The 12,847-nt window shown below is 42.5% G+C and overlaps 1 protein-coding gene across 2 annotated transcripts in view; it reads left to right on the top strand.

Moving 5' to 3' along the window:
- The first annotated feature begins 40 nt into the window (after positions 1-40).
- Positions 41-12,847, top strand: part of Zdhhc3 (zinc finger DHHC-type palmitoyltransferase 3) — a 54,243-nt gene continuing 41,436 nt past the window's right edge. For both annotated transcript variants that reach the window (XM_046436851.2, XM_046436852.2), the window contains exon 1: positions 41-273. The gene's annotated coding sequence lies outside the window, so the exon portion shown is untranslated. The remainder of the gene's footprint in view (positions 274-12,847) is intronic.

Below are 12,847 nucleotides of genomic sequence, written 5' to 3'. Positions count from 1 at the left end.
CCCGCGTCGCCCGCGCCCCCGCGCTGCGCGTCATCAGCCTGCGCGGCTGCCGCCCCTGCAGCCGCGGCCGCCACAGCCGCCGGGAGCTCGATGGGCTTCTGCGCGCCGTCCGGTATCTGGCTGAGTCGGGCGAGCCGTGGCGCCTCGTGCCGGGGAGCCATTGCCGCAGCCCGAAGCCAGGTCCCGAGTGAGGGACTGCAGGAAGAGGCGACGGCGTCGGCCGCGGGAGCCCCCCCGGGGGTCTGGGACTGGCGAACCGCCTCCGGCTTCACGGTCAGTTGGGATCGGAGACTGGGGTTGGGGTGAAGAAGATGAGGTGCAGCGAGAGCGCCGGCCCCGGACTCGCCGGAGTTGAAGTAGCAGATTGGCTGTGTGTGAGAGAGACAGACCACTGGGACCGAGACCGAGAGAGCCCCCCGAGTGAGGGGAGGCAGACTTCGTGATTGGCCAAGGGAGGGCTGTCTCCCCGCCCCCTCTACTTCTTTGGTCCCTGGGATGGTTGAAAAGAGCCGCTGAAGCCCTCTTCAAGTCATTCTCCATGGGAAGGGTCTGGCCAGGAGTGGAAACGAATCCCAGGGCCTCCTCACCCCTCCAGCCCTCCCTCTGATCTTTCCCTGCTTCTCCTCCTCTCATTCTACCTGCACCTTGTATACCCTCTGTACTTCTCTTTTTCTCCCTGCTTTTCTTGAATCCAGGGCTGATCTAGGACCTCGCAAGGTCCCTTTGCCTGGGACGTTAGCCAGAGCATTGTCCCAAAAAGAGAATTGAGAGGAGGAAGGGTCTTTGTAACTGGCACTGGCGAGGTGTGCAGTGTCCAGGCGTCCATTGCGCTTCCTGGAAGCCCCAGCTTGGTGAAAGTGATCTCTGGGAGCTGTGGACAGCTGCCCGCAAAAAAAAAAAAAAAAAAAAAAGCCAGCCACCCGCGGTGGTTGAGTAGGAATATCGGCCTGGGATATCCAGTGAGGATACCAGCAAGGTGAAGCTGGTGTCACAGGAGGAGGGGACAGAGTACCATATAAGTTTCAGAGGATCCCTATAGATAAATGGGGGCGGGGGTGTGTGAGTTGATCCCAGCTAGTTGAAACTTTCCCGAGGTCCCATTTTTTGAGGGATCTCCCCTGTTCTCAAAAATGAAAGTTACCCTTGACAGATTAACCATCCAAAAAAAAAAAAAAAAAGTTGGTGTTTCAGATAATAGCTTCACATACAGTTTCACAGAGCCTCCTAAGAAAAGACTTTATGTTAGCTTTCGAACACTTAGATCTCTGCATAGTTCTCTACAGATGCACTTGAAAGGAAAGGCATAGGGTTGGATTTTGCCCTCCAGGGAAACTGGAGAGGTGAGGCGGGAAAGGTTTCCTTCCTGCAGAAGGCACAGGTGCTCCACCTGTTGTGGTGCATAGATGCCTTTGCATGTGGTTAGACAGCTGGATTCTATGTAAGGAACTCTGTGTGGTGAGATAACAAGGGACTTCTTATGTTAAATATGGTAGTTTGGGCTAGTTATTGCTCAGAAATGAAAGATCCTGAAAGTAAGATTTTAATAGCTAGGACTATTAGGTGGGGATTTAAAAGGTGACAAAGCAGAAAAGACACAGGAAGAAAAGTCTTGAGTTTGAATACCACGAAATCATTTTTGTATAAAAATCATTCAGTGGGTCTCTAAACACATAGAACAGGGCTGATACTATAGCTGACTGGTAGAGCAGTTGCCTAGCATGCACAAGGTCCTGGGTTCAACCTCCAGCACTTCAAAAATAATAAAAATTTGTTAAAAGTATAGCACATGTATTTGAACCATCCCTCTGACAACTGACAGAAGTTCGTTGCTGAAGAAGTTAGTAGTATTTGCTGAATAATGCTATAAGTGACTTCTGATATGTTAGGCTAAATATGTATGAAGAAATGTAAACAACAGTGCTTATTTTAAATTATCTACTAAAACAGTTATTCCTTCACTAACCATTCTACTTAAATGCTGCCAGAACATGTTTGTCACCTTTGTTGTGATAGGGCATTAGATGTCTTCAAAACTTATAAATTCAGAGTTCTTAGCTTTTTAGCTTATTGAAGCCATTCAAAGAACATATTATGCCCCCCAAAATGAAGAAGCCAGGGATGGCCCATTATTCTGTTAAGCCAACTTTTTTCCATCATTGTCATACTCTTCTGGGAGCATACTATTTTGTAGATGTGTCTATTTTAAAACACTTTATCTCATTAAATTTCTGTAACACTATTCATAGTGCTTATTATGTGCCAAGCATTGTTCTAAGCACTTAAAGATTCAGTCCTCAAAACAGCCCTATGAATGCTATTTTATAGATTGGGAAACTGAGGCACAGAGAGCTTAAGTGCCTTGAGCAGGATCACAAATCCCATAACTAATAAATGACAGAGCCAGGATTTGAGTTCAGCTATTCTGGCTTCCACACCTATACCCCTAACCATTACATCTGTAGCATCTCCCCAAACTCCATTTAATTCAAAGAGGCCCATGTTTGTTACAGAATTGGTAACCTCTCTGTAAACTACAGCAAGGTTTAATCCAAAGCAAGGAGCCTGAATCCTTTTTCTAGAGGAATGCAGTGCTGATGGGAAGTTCCCCTGTCTATTTCAGCCCACCAAGTTAGATAAAGTTCAAAGTGATATGTAAGCAGAGCTTAACTTCAAACAGCTAAGGACAGAGTCCTCAATAGGCTGATAAATCTGGTACATATGATTGAGTAGGAGAACTAGATTCCAGCCATGTGCCATACTTCCAGCATAGACATCTAGAAGCTCTTCAGTCAGAAAGATGTTGTATGCCAATGTTCTTATGGGCCTAAGGAAATAAAACCAAAACACCTGCCTAAGAGGAGTTTAGGATTTATTATAGTTGGGGACCCCAGGCCCTTGAACTAGTGCATGAACAAGACAATAAAATAAAATGCTCAATTGAGCCATGTGGTAATTAGAAGAGGCCAGCCTATAATAAGGTGCTAATTGTGCAGGCCAGGCATCTAGTGCAAGAGGGCGAGAACTGCTGCTAGCTGCTAGCCATGAGCCGGTAATAATAACATTATAGAGAAGGAGTAAATCTGTCCCACCCAGCTTTGGTTAATTACAGCTATAAAAGTCAGTTACAGAAGAGCTTCAGGGCAGAGCTGAGTCTGTGGTGCTGAAATTGCAAAGAGCTCTTAAAATTCAACAGGTAATATATTTTATTCCCAGTCTTAAGTAGACATGGCCAAGTTTTAGCCCTCTTCCTTTGTATTTTCACTATTAGCCTGGTACCCTAGTGAACTACTGTTTTAAACACTTTGCGCTTGTCCTGCCTGTACCTTGTTTTAGAGAATACCAGATATAAATAACCTGTTCTAGTCTGACAGACAGGTCTGTCTATCTTGTTATAGACTTTATAACTTGGGATTACAGCAATAGAAAAATTGATAGCAGCATGGGTAAGCTTATTCCTGATTACAGGAAGGCTGTTCAAATGTGTTTCATTTTAAGAGGCTGGCAGGGTGCTTCCTATGTCTCAATAGGGCATGTGTAAGAAAAGGAGGTCATACATCCTGGTTGCCAAATGTAGAAATATTTAAACACACACCCTGATAGTCATACAAAAAGTAAGAGTCTGAAGTAAATATGAAGGCTGCTATCTCAATATTGACCTCCTGGGGAAGTGTTTTTGCTTTTTTAAAATATTTTATTAGAGACAGAGTCTCACTGAGTTGCCCAGGGCCTTACTGAAGCTGGGTTTGAACTCACAATCCCCCTGCCTCAGCTTTCTGAGCTGCTGGGATTACAGGCGTGCACCACTGTGCCTGCCCCAAATAGCCATTTTTTAAGTACACATGGATTGAACAGTAAATTTGACCCAAGTTGTCTTTTATATATATATATATTTTTTTTTTTTCCTAGTTGTAAATGGACACAATACCTTTATTTTATTTATTTATTTATTTGTGATCCTGAGTATCCAAGCCAGTTCCTCACACATGCTAGGCAAGTGCCTCACCACTGAGCTACAAACTCAGCCCCTGTTTTTGGCATTTTAAAAAATCATTTGCTCTCCTCTTTGGAAACAGTTTTTTGGAGATAAATAACCAGGCATTCCTGGCTGTCAGTTGTGAAGGTGAGAAGGCTAGAGGTACGTACTCTAAATTTAATTATTCATCCCAACACAACTGAAATGCTGGGAAATTTCCACCTTAGTCTCCTCTAAACCATAGGCTTCAGGGTATATAAAGACTCGATGATTAAACTCCTTAGATTTTCTGTGCTACCCAAGACATAAATGTCTCCTATTAGGGAAAGTGGGGATAGAATATATTTGGGTGAGATCCATTTTTTACCTTAGCAAAGTGAGTCAGTGTAGTGGGACAAGTACATTTCTGGCCACAGTCCTGCTGCAGTAAGTCTTGACTTTGACATGCAAAGTGTGTCTTTTTAAACCAAGTATTTGTAACAGAGAATCCAGAAAGACGGGTTGTTTAGGAAGATAATCATCAATGGTGAACAGACAACTGGGTGTCTAGTCCAAAGATTTGGGCTTTGTCATTAACTTACTTTGTGACTTTAAGCAAGTCAGTTAACTTCTCTACGCCCCATTTTAACTTCTATCTTGTCAGGTTGTAAAACTCAAAGTAGTTTCTGGATATGCAAATATTGAAACAGTGAAAAATGGCCATGTTTAACTTTAGGTTTTTAAAACTTCCCTCATTTGTCACTTTGTAATACTGGATATTTTTTTTTTCTTTATTTCTTTTTTTTTTTTTTTCCTCTTTTAATGCTTTTACAAATCCTTGTGTGGAGGGCTGACTTTCAATAGATTGCAGCTAGGGAGCTGCTCTGCTAGGTAGAAAACCCCGATCCAGAAGCAGGTCGTCTAGGAATGGTTTAGTGCCATGTTCCCCATGAACATGCGTTACATGACCGGACTCGCCCCACGCCTGGACTCAAGGCGGCCAACCAGCGGAGAAGGCAGAGGACCATTTGATATATTTTGATAGTACTTTTTCCATTCTGAAAAACATTAAATGAATGAACAAAAGGAAATGGCAGTTACATGCTACACTTGATTGAAGAAACTGAACTTGTTCAGGAAGAATGCTAACAGTTACCAGTCTTAACAGTTACTAATCACAGAGACTGTTACTAGTGAATTTCTTTTTTAATGTTAGCAAATAATAGGATGAGGAAGTTTAGGGAAGGTTTTGATGAAAATATAAAATCCAAGAAGTTAACAAAGAAAATGGCCTCAAAGGGGCTGGGGTTATGGCTCATTAGTAAAGGATTGGCCTAACACGTGTGACGCACTGGGTTCAATCCTTAGCACCACATAAAAAAAAATAAAGGCATTGTGTCCATCTACAACTAAAAAAGAAAATGGCCTCATAGAATCTCAGCCTTTCGAGGGACGTTAGCAGTTAGCTTGGTCTCTCCCCTTGTTTTATAGAGTGAGGAGACTAAGGCCTCGGGGGAGGTTAGTGAGTGGTAGGATTGAAAACAAAACTCTGGCCTCTTGACTCCAGGGCATCTTCATTCTGTTTAGCACTGGCCTTCCACCTTTCTCCAGAGGTTCTACTTATTAGACATTTAGCAGATGTCAGTCAGAGAGCCCTTTTCTCACCTGGTCTTATTTTGTTTTGGTTTATTTATTTTATTTCTCTCTGGGGTGCTGAGGATGGAACCCAGGGCCTCGCACATGCTAGGTAAGTGCTCTTCTACAGCCAGGGACTGTGTTTCTGTAGTGCACACTGCAGACTAGTTTCCATGGTCCCAGGTTCCTCCCAAGGCTCCCCTCTTTCAATCTTTGATTACAGTGCATGGGATCATCAGAGACCTGAAAGCCAGTGGTTCTTTCTTGAAGGCTGATACAGTTGTAATAACTGGTTCTTCCTCTTTCTAGCTATTTCATAGCCCTCTAAGCACTTCTGCTTTTAGCTCCTAAAAAATTCAAGCTCTTGCTTGGGTGATGTCACAGTGGCTGTGTATCTGCACATGGCACAATGTGGGGCCAGGTGCTATTCTCAACACCCTCAGGTGGGAACTTTTGCTGGTTGGTCTCTGCCTAGAATGGGTGGGCTTCTCTCAGAAAAAGCAGTATCCCAGTACTTGGACTCACAGGAACTATTTCCCAGCAGAAGCAGATTGTAGGGATTCAAACTTAGATGACTCTCTTGGCTGAGGCTTCATGACCCTCCTACCTCATAGCTTAGGGCAGGATCAGTCTTCTAAATGCTGGCTGCTGTTCAGCCAGGACCCGCCTTAGAGTCCAAATGCTTCTGTTCAGGCCTGTGGCCTATGAACACTGATGCATGCAGCCCATCCGATAGTACCATCTCTGCATCACTGTGTGTGGAAAAGATAGCCAAACTGTAAGTAACCCAGGTCACTGGTGGAAATGTTGACACTCCTCCCCTTTTATTTTTTAGCTATTGGATAAAATTTAGAGGTTGTAGTGAGTAGTTAAGAAGCATGTTCTGGGGTATATCATGGCATTGGGGATGTATCCTATCTCCACCATTTCCTGGAGGTGAGAACTTAGGCAATCTTTCTGTGCTTCAGTTTTCTCATCTCTTAAAGGGAGTGGGAAACTGGGGGTTTATACCTACAAGATAGAGTAGATGTGCCAATCAGACAGGATGAGGCGTGGCTAGCATGCAACTCAGTGCCTGGCAGATTGTAGACATTCAGGAAGAGTCTGGGCCCCACCCTACATTCAGCATACCCTACTCTGGCAACAGACAAGCAAAATGTCCATCTTAAAACCTACCCTGAGAGAAGCAGAAGGCAGTCCAGGATCAAATGAGATTGCGCATTTGATTATAAAGGGTTTCACCAACTATGAGAATCACAGTCATTGATTAAGTTTTCTTGGGTAGCTGGATCAGTAATTTGTTGTTGCCTTTATGAAGATTTGCCTCCTGGCTTGACTTCCTGCAAGGAAGAGTGAATGCAAGGACATGGCAGCTAATTAAACCCACCTTTAGCTGGAGAGCAGGTTAGCCAACTCTGAATAATTTTATGGAAGGCCCACTGGCTTCTCCAAGCTGGGCCAGAGTTTGGCAGAGCTGGCTAATCCTTGCAGTGTTTCCAACAGACTGTGTACCTGAGGGCCCAAGTGTTTGAGGTAGCCCAGGGGTGTCGTGCTTTTTTGAAGAACCAGGAGCCAGAAGTAAAATAGCTTCTGGAAGAAGGAATGCTCTGGGGGATGTGTGTGTGTGTGTGTGTTTACGAATAAATATTATGGGCTCCCAGGAACTAGTGGAAGGAAAGTCTGCTTCAAGTATACATCTTGAGTTTAAAAAAAAAAAAAAAAAAAAAAATCAGAGATTAGAGATCCAGTCTACCCCCTCACTTTAGAGATGAAGATCTAAAACTAAGTTGGAGTGATGTCCCCGCAGATACTCAGATGTATGTGAAGCAGTAGGAAGTAGAACTCCTGTTTCCTGCTTGGTCATTCTTCCCCTCCCCCACTTGGATCAAAAGCAGCCATGTGCTGTGCTCAGAAGCCCTGCTCTGGGCTGTGATGGCAAGCAGAGCTGATTTTGAATCCTGGCTCTAGTGCTGCCTCCCTCCGTGTGACCTTGGGAATATTACCCCAAACCTCTGAGTGGCTCTTTCATCTCTGCATTAGAGAATAATGCAAGTGGCTGGCCTGGGTTGTAAGAATTAAAGCAAGCTGCTTTGTGTGAGTCCTGAAGCATGACCGGCATTCATTTAATGTTGGTACCCTTCCTGTGGACTGTACTGCAGGCTTTGCCTAAAGCTTACAATTTAGATAAAACTTTTAGTAAATATAAATGGCCAGTCCCTGAGTTCCACATCTGTAGAACAGAATTTGACTAAAATCTGTTAGATGGTCTTTAATGTTCCTTCTAGCTGAAAAATTCTGACTCAGATAGTGATTATTTTACCAGTCAGTCTTGTGTGATCTTGTTTAAAGTTGTCTCAATATTTCTCATCATTGCAACATATGATATCCCACACCCATAAAAAAAAGAAATTAGAACATGTTCCCCAAACGAGTAGCAGTTTCAACTGATCTCCAATGTTTGTGACACGTATTATGTCACACTATATGTGGGTGTGTATTTTTTAATAGACTCGTGAATCTGGGAGATGATTTAAAAAAAAAAAAGCCAATTGTAGTAAAATAGTTGCAGTAAGTAAAGGAACTGTTAGCCTCTCATCTGCCCAAATCCCAAACTTTTTTTTTTTTTTTTTTTTTTTTTTTTTGAGAAGACCATCATTGTTAGAAATCTGAGTGTGTATTGTTAGAAATCTGAGTGTGTACAAGAATGGGTTTTAGAAGCAAGTGATGATTTATGAGGCAAGAAGGAAAATGGAGATTACTGACCTACTTCCTGACTTCTTCATGAACTTTCACATGCTTAAGGTCTGAGTTACAGCTACAACTTGTTTTTTTTCCTTGAAAGTGTTTTGTTAAAGGTTGAGTACAACAGAGGTAAGAAGCAGGCAGAAGACAGACCCTTCTGTAGACAGAGAAACAATGTAGACTTTGTGCAGCTGCTGTGAAGCAGGCCAGCTTGCTCTCCCTGTGCCTTCCCTGGCTGCCAGGACGTGATGTAGGAGATAAGGCACCTTTCCTTGGTTGAGCTCTGTACCACACCCCTTACTTTTTTGAGAAAGTTTAGTGACTCATTTGATTTCTTTATGAAATATTTCCAACCTAGTGATTCACGGTTCATTCTTTGTTTTTCTGAGATTCATCTAAAATGGGCATACATTTTACAATCTTTTTGGATCCTCATATAAATTTAAATTAATTTAGTTCAGGTAAATTAATTTTCTGCTTGACCAGATTCATATCTTAAGCTTTAGGACCTGGGCCATTTACTCATCTTGTGGATACTTTTATTTTGTAAGTTGATCACTCTAAAATGTCAGAAACCCTAAGAGAGTCAAATATCATATGTTTGGTTTTCAGTTTCAATGTATTGAGTGTTTTTTGTTGTTGTTTGGTTTTTGGTGTTTGTTTGTTTTAATTGAGTGGTTTTTAACACTGGAAGTGGGTTAAGCACCATATTCTTTTTGTTTTGTTTTTTGGTACTGGGGAGTGAATCCAGGGGCACTTAACCACTGAGCAACATCTCCAGCCCCCCCCCCCTTTTTTTTCAGTTGTAGTTGGACACAATACCTTTATTTTACTTATTTATTTTTATGTGGTGCTGAGGATCGAACCCAGGGCCTCTCCTGTGTTAGGCAAGTACTCTACCGCTGAGCCACAACCTCAGCCCTCCAGGCCTTTTTTGTGTTTTATTTAGAGATAGGGTTTCACGGAGTTACTTAGCCTTGCTAAGTTGCTGAGGCTGGCTTTGAACTCACAATCCTCCTGCCTCAGCCTCCGGAGTTGCTGGGATTACAAGCGTGCATGGGGCGCAGCAGCACCATATTCTTAGCAGAATTTAAACTATAGAAGTTTAATGTTATAAGTGAATTTCAAATGAGAATTTTTATAGAAATATCAGAAAATATGCTACCCTGTTTGAGTTGACATTTTAAGGATGAATTGAGTTACTTAACTGGTAACAATTAATTTGGGCAGGAGTTTAATGTTTAAGTCAAGTTCAAGAGGATACCAGACCAGCCCTACCCTCCAACAACAGTCTAACTCAATGCTAGATTTATTGAAAATTTATATATTCACTTGAAATAAGTTTGGCTTAAATCAGAAGTCTCCTATTTTGGAGTTTCTACTGGCTTGCTGATGCTCCTGACAGCTGTTAAGGAGTTGATGAAAATGAATTTCAACTACATAGTTCTTACTCATAGGCACTCAGAAAATTTAATCCACCAATGTTTGTTTTAAGTATTTGATCCTTGTCTCTAAATCAAGGGAAAATAGTTCTCTCTGATTTTGAGTTTGTTTAACCATCTGTGCTCAGATGCTTCACACAGGCCTTCAAACATGGACAGCTTCATTGCCCTTTGTTAATGCCACTTTAATCTATACAATCCCCAAATCTGCTTGTATCCTATTCATAAGTGCACAATGTGAGTGGGTGTGGTGCTTTAGAAAAATAATCCTCACAGAGTACTTTGAAGTGCTTCTAGGGATTTTATATTGGATCAGTGACTGCAGTATTAACATCTTATCCCAGGCAAGCAGGGGAAGTAGGACTTTTTGGCAATCTGAGAGAACCAGGGACCCTTGAGATACTGGCAGAGAAAAAAACAGTAATTTGGGATCATCAGTAAATCTAGTGCCGAACTTTTATATTTTATGTGACAATCATGCCTTTGACACCTGTATCTACAGCATGGACTGTGGGCTGGTTTTTTTAGGCCATGTAATAGATTTGTAGGCATTTGCCCTTCATTCAGCCAAGACAACTAACCACAGGCACTATTGCTGGATTCTGCCCATCATTATTAGTCAATAGTGGCCCAGTGGCCCTGGCCAACATGTCAGTGGGCCACGGTGGGATGGAGCCTTCGAGCTTGACTGTGGTGCCAAACCTTTTGAGCTCAAACCCTTCGATCTGTCCAGCCATGGATAGGCAGCATGGGAATTTAGTCATAAGTGCTCTCCCTCAGAGCTGACACTCTTTGGTCTCACATTGTTCAAACATGGAACGTTCTGGTTTTTTAAGGAGTCAGTCCACCTACTTCAGTCCAGTTCCTAGGATTCCTGGGGCCACTCTTTCGGAAGCCTTTGTGTCTTTCTGTCTGGTTTAGTAAACGAACATGCTTGTGGTCATCTCTAATGAAGTGTGTGTGTGTGTTTTACATAGATCTGGAGACAATTCTCTAAACCAGAAGTAGTTTTGTTTTTGTAGAAAATTAGCACTAATTTCAGTCACTTCGTGGCTTTGACTTCTGAAACTCTAGAGAGGAACTCTAACTAATCTCCTTAGATTTACTTCACCCAGCCTTCAAAGGGCCTGGCATCATTATTCTGACACTATATCTTACCACCAGGATTGCTACCTCTGTGGAGCTCGAACTCCTCTGAATCTGTGAATCCTTTTCTGCTAGGACTTCTTCTTGTGTGTGTTCTAATTAGTTTTACATGATAGCGGATCGCATTTTGACTTGTTATACACAAATGGAGCATAACTCTTCATTTCTCTGGTTGTACACAATGTGGAGTTGCAACACATGTGCAGTCATACATGTATCTAGGATAATGATGTTCATCTCATTCCACCATTGTTCCTGCCCCCATTCTCCCTCCCTCCCCTTTGCCCAAAGTTTCTCTATTCTCCCTATGCCACCCACCCCACATTATGGATCAGCATCCACTTATCAGAGAGAACATTTGGCCTTTGGTTTTTAGGGATTGGCTTACTTCACTTAGCATGACATTCTCCAACTCCATCCATTTACTTGCAAATGCCATAATTTTATTCTCTTTTAATGTTGAATAATATTCCATTGTATATATGCACCACAGATTCTTTTTCCACTCATCTGTTGAAGCCTAGTCCTTGATCTATACCTAAAGGACTTACAATATTATAGTGAGACAGCCACATCAATGCTCATAGCAGCTCAATTCACACTAGCTAAACTGCTAGGACTTCTTTACCCACAAAGCTTAGTCCCTTTACCTCTCCAAGTCTCACTGTACTCTTCTGACAGCTAGGAAAAGTAATTACTTTGACTAATGGATTACTAACACAAAGAAGTTGAATCTTTTTTAATGCTATAAGACAGTTATCCAAAAAAAAAAAAAAAGTAAGTTGCTATAATTAAAATTACAAAATGTTCGTTGTTCTCAGTCTTTCCTTGGAAAATTGGTAGCTACTACGAGGAACAGAAAACCCAATACCACCAAAATAAGACTCCATTCTGTTGTGTTAGTGTCTTCCTGGACTCATGGCCTCTGGGCTTAGCCTTTTGCTCTGTCTTGCCTTGTCCTGGTTGAAATCCCAGTTCATTGCAAAATTCAAAAACTTTCTAACACATAGCTTTCTCCTACCTTTAAAACTTCATTTCCATCCTAACCCTGTCCTTTCAGCAAAATCTGTGTGTGCACAGACTGCACGAGGTCCTGGACATCCAGCCCCACCACTGTCTCTGCCAGGCTATCCTATCCTTTGTCAAAGATGCTCAGATCCCTTCAGAGGTCCTTACCATGAAAAAGTGTTTAATCTCACCTCTGGGTGGTGGTTTTTGGTTTGTTGTCTTGATATTATTTGCCCCTTTGTTTAGCTATTAGTCACCTATGGGTTAGCATTGTTGTGGCTATGTCTGTCTGATTTATATATGATTCACTCAAAACTATTGATTTGGGCCCAAACTCATGCCAGATACTAAGCTACAGAGCTAGACAAAATGGGATATATAGATTAGTAGGAAAAAAACTAACAAGACTAGTCTTTAACTAGAGTGGTAGCTGGAGGAGGGAAATAGCAGGACCTGCACAGAGCAGCACACACATTATTGTCCTCATCTCTCCTCAGGTGAGCTCCGAGCATATAGTTCCTTGCGTTTAGTTCCTGCACCATGAATGCCTTTTTGAATTGAACTAAATGCAGAGTTGAAGACTTTAGAGAGGAAATGGGGCAAGGGGATGGGATGGAGAGGGCAGGGAGGGGAGACTGATGGAAGCTGTCCCTCCGAGGCATTGGGAATCTGAGACCCACCAGCCAGCTCGTGGGTCTGCCCCACAGACCTGAGCAACCAGTTCTGCTCCGCTCCTCAGAAGAGAGGCATCCTTGGCAAAGAGCTGCTGCTGAACCCCCAGATTGGGAGTTTCTCTAATTCAAAATAGAATAGGTAAAGGGACTGTATTTGTTGTTGTTGTTGTTATTGTTAGGGACATGATGAAGGGAATGTGTACAATTTGTTTCAAGGTAGGATCCCCCCCATACTTCTTACATGTCCA

This window comes from Marmota monax, unplaced genomic scaffold (assembly GCF_021218885.2).
Source record: "Marmota monax isolate L192 unplaced genomic scaffold, Marmota_monax_Labrador192_F-V1.1 WCK01_AAM20220418_F8-fsc00021, whole genome shotgun sequence".
In the NCBI taxonomy this organism is placed as follows: Eukaryota; Metazoa; Chordata; class Mammalia; order Rodentia; family Sciuridae; genus Marmota; species Marmota monax.
Note: the sequence above shows the minus strand (reverse complement) of the source record. Positions and strands in the feature narration are given on the sequence as shown.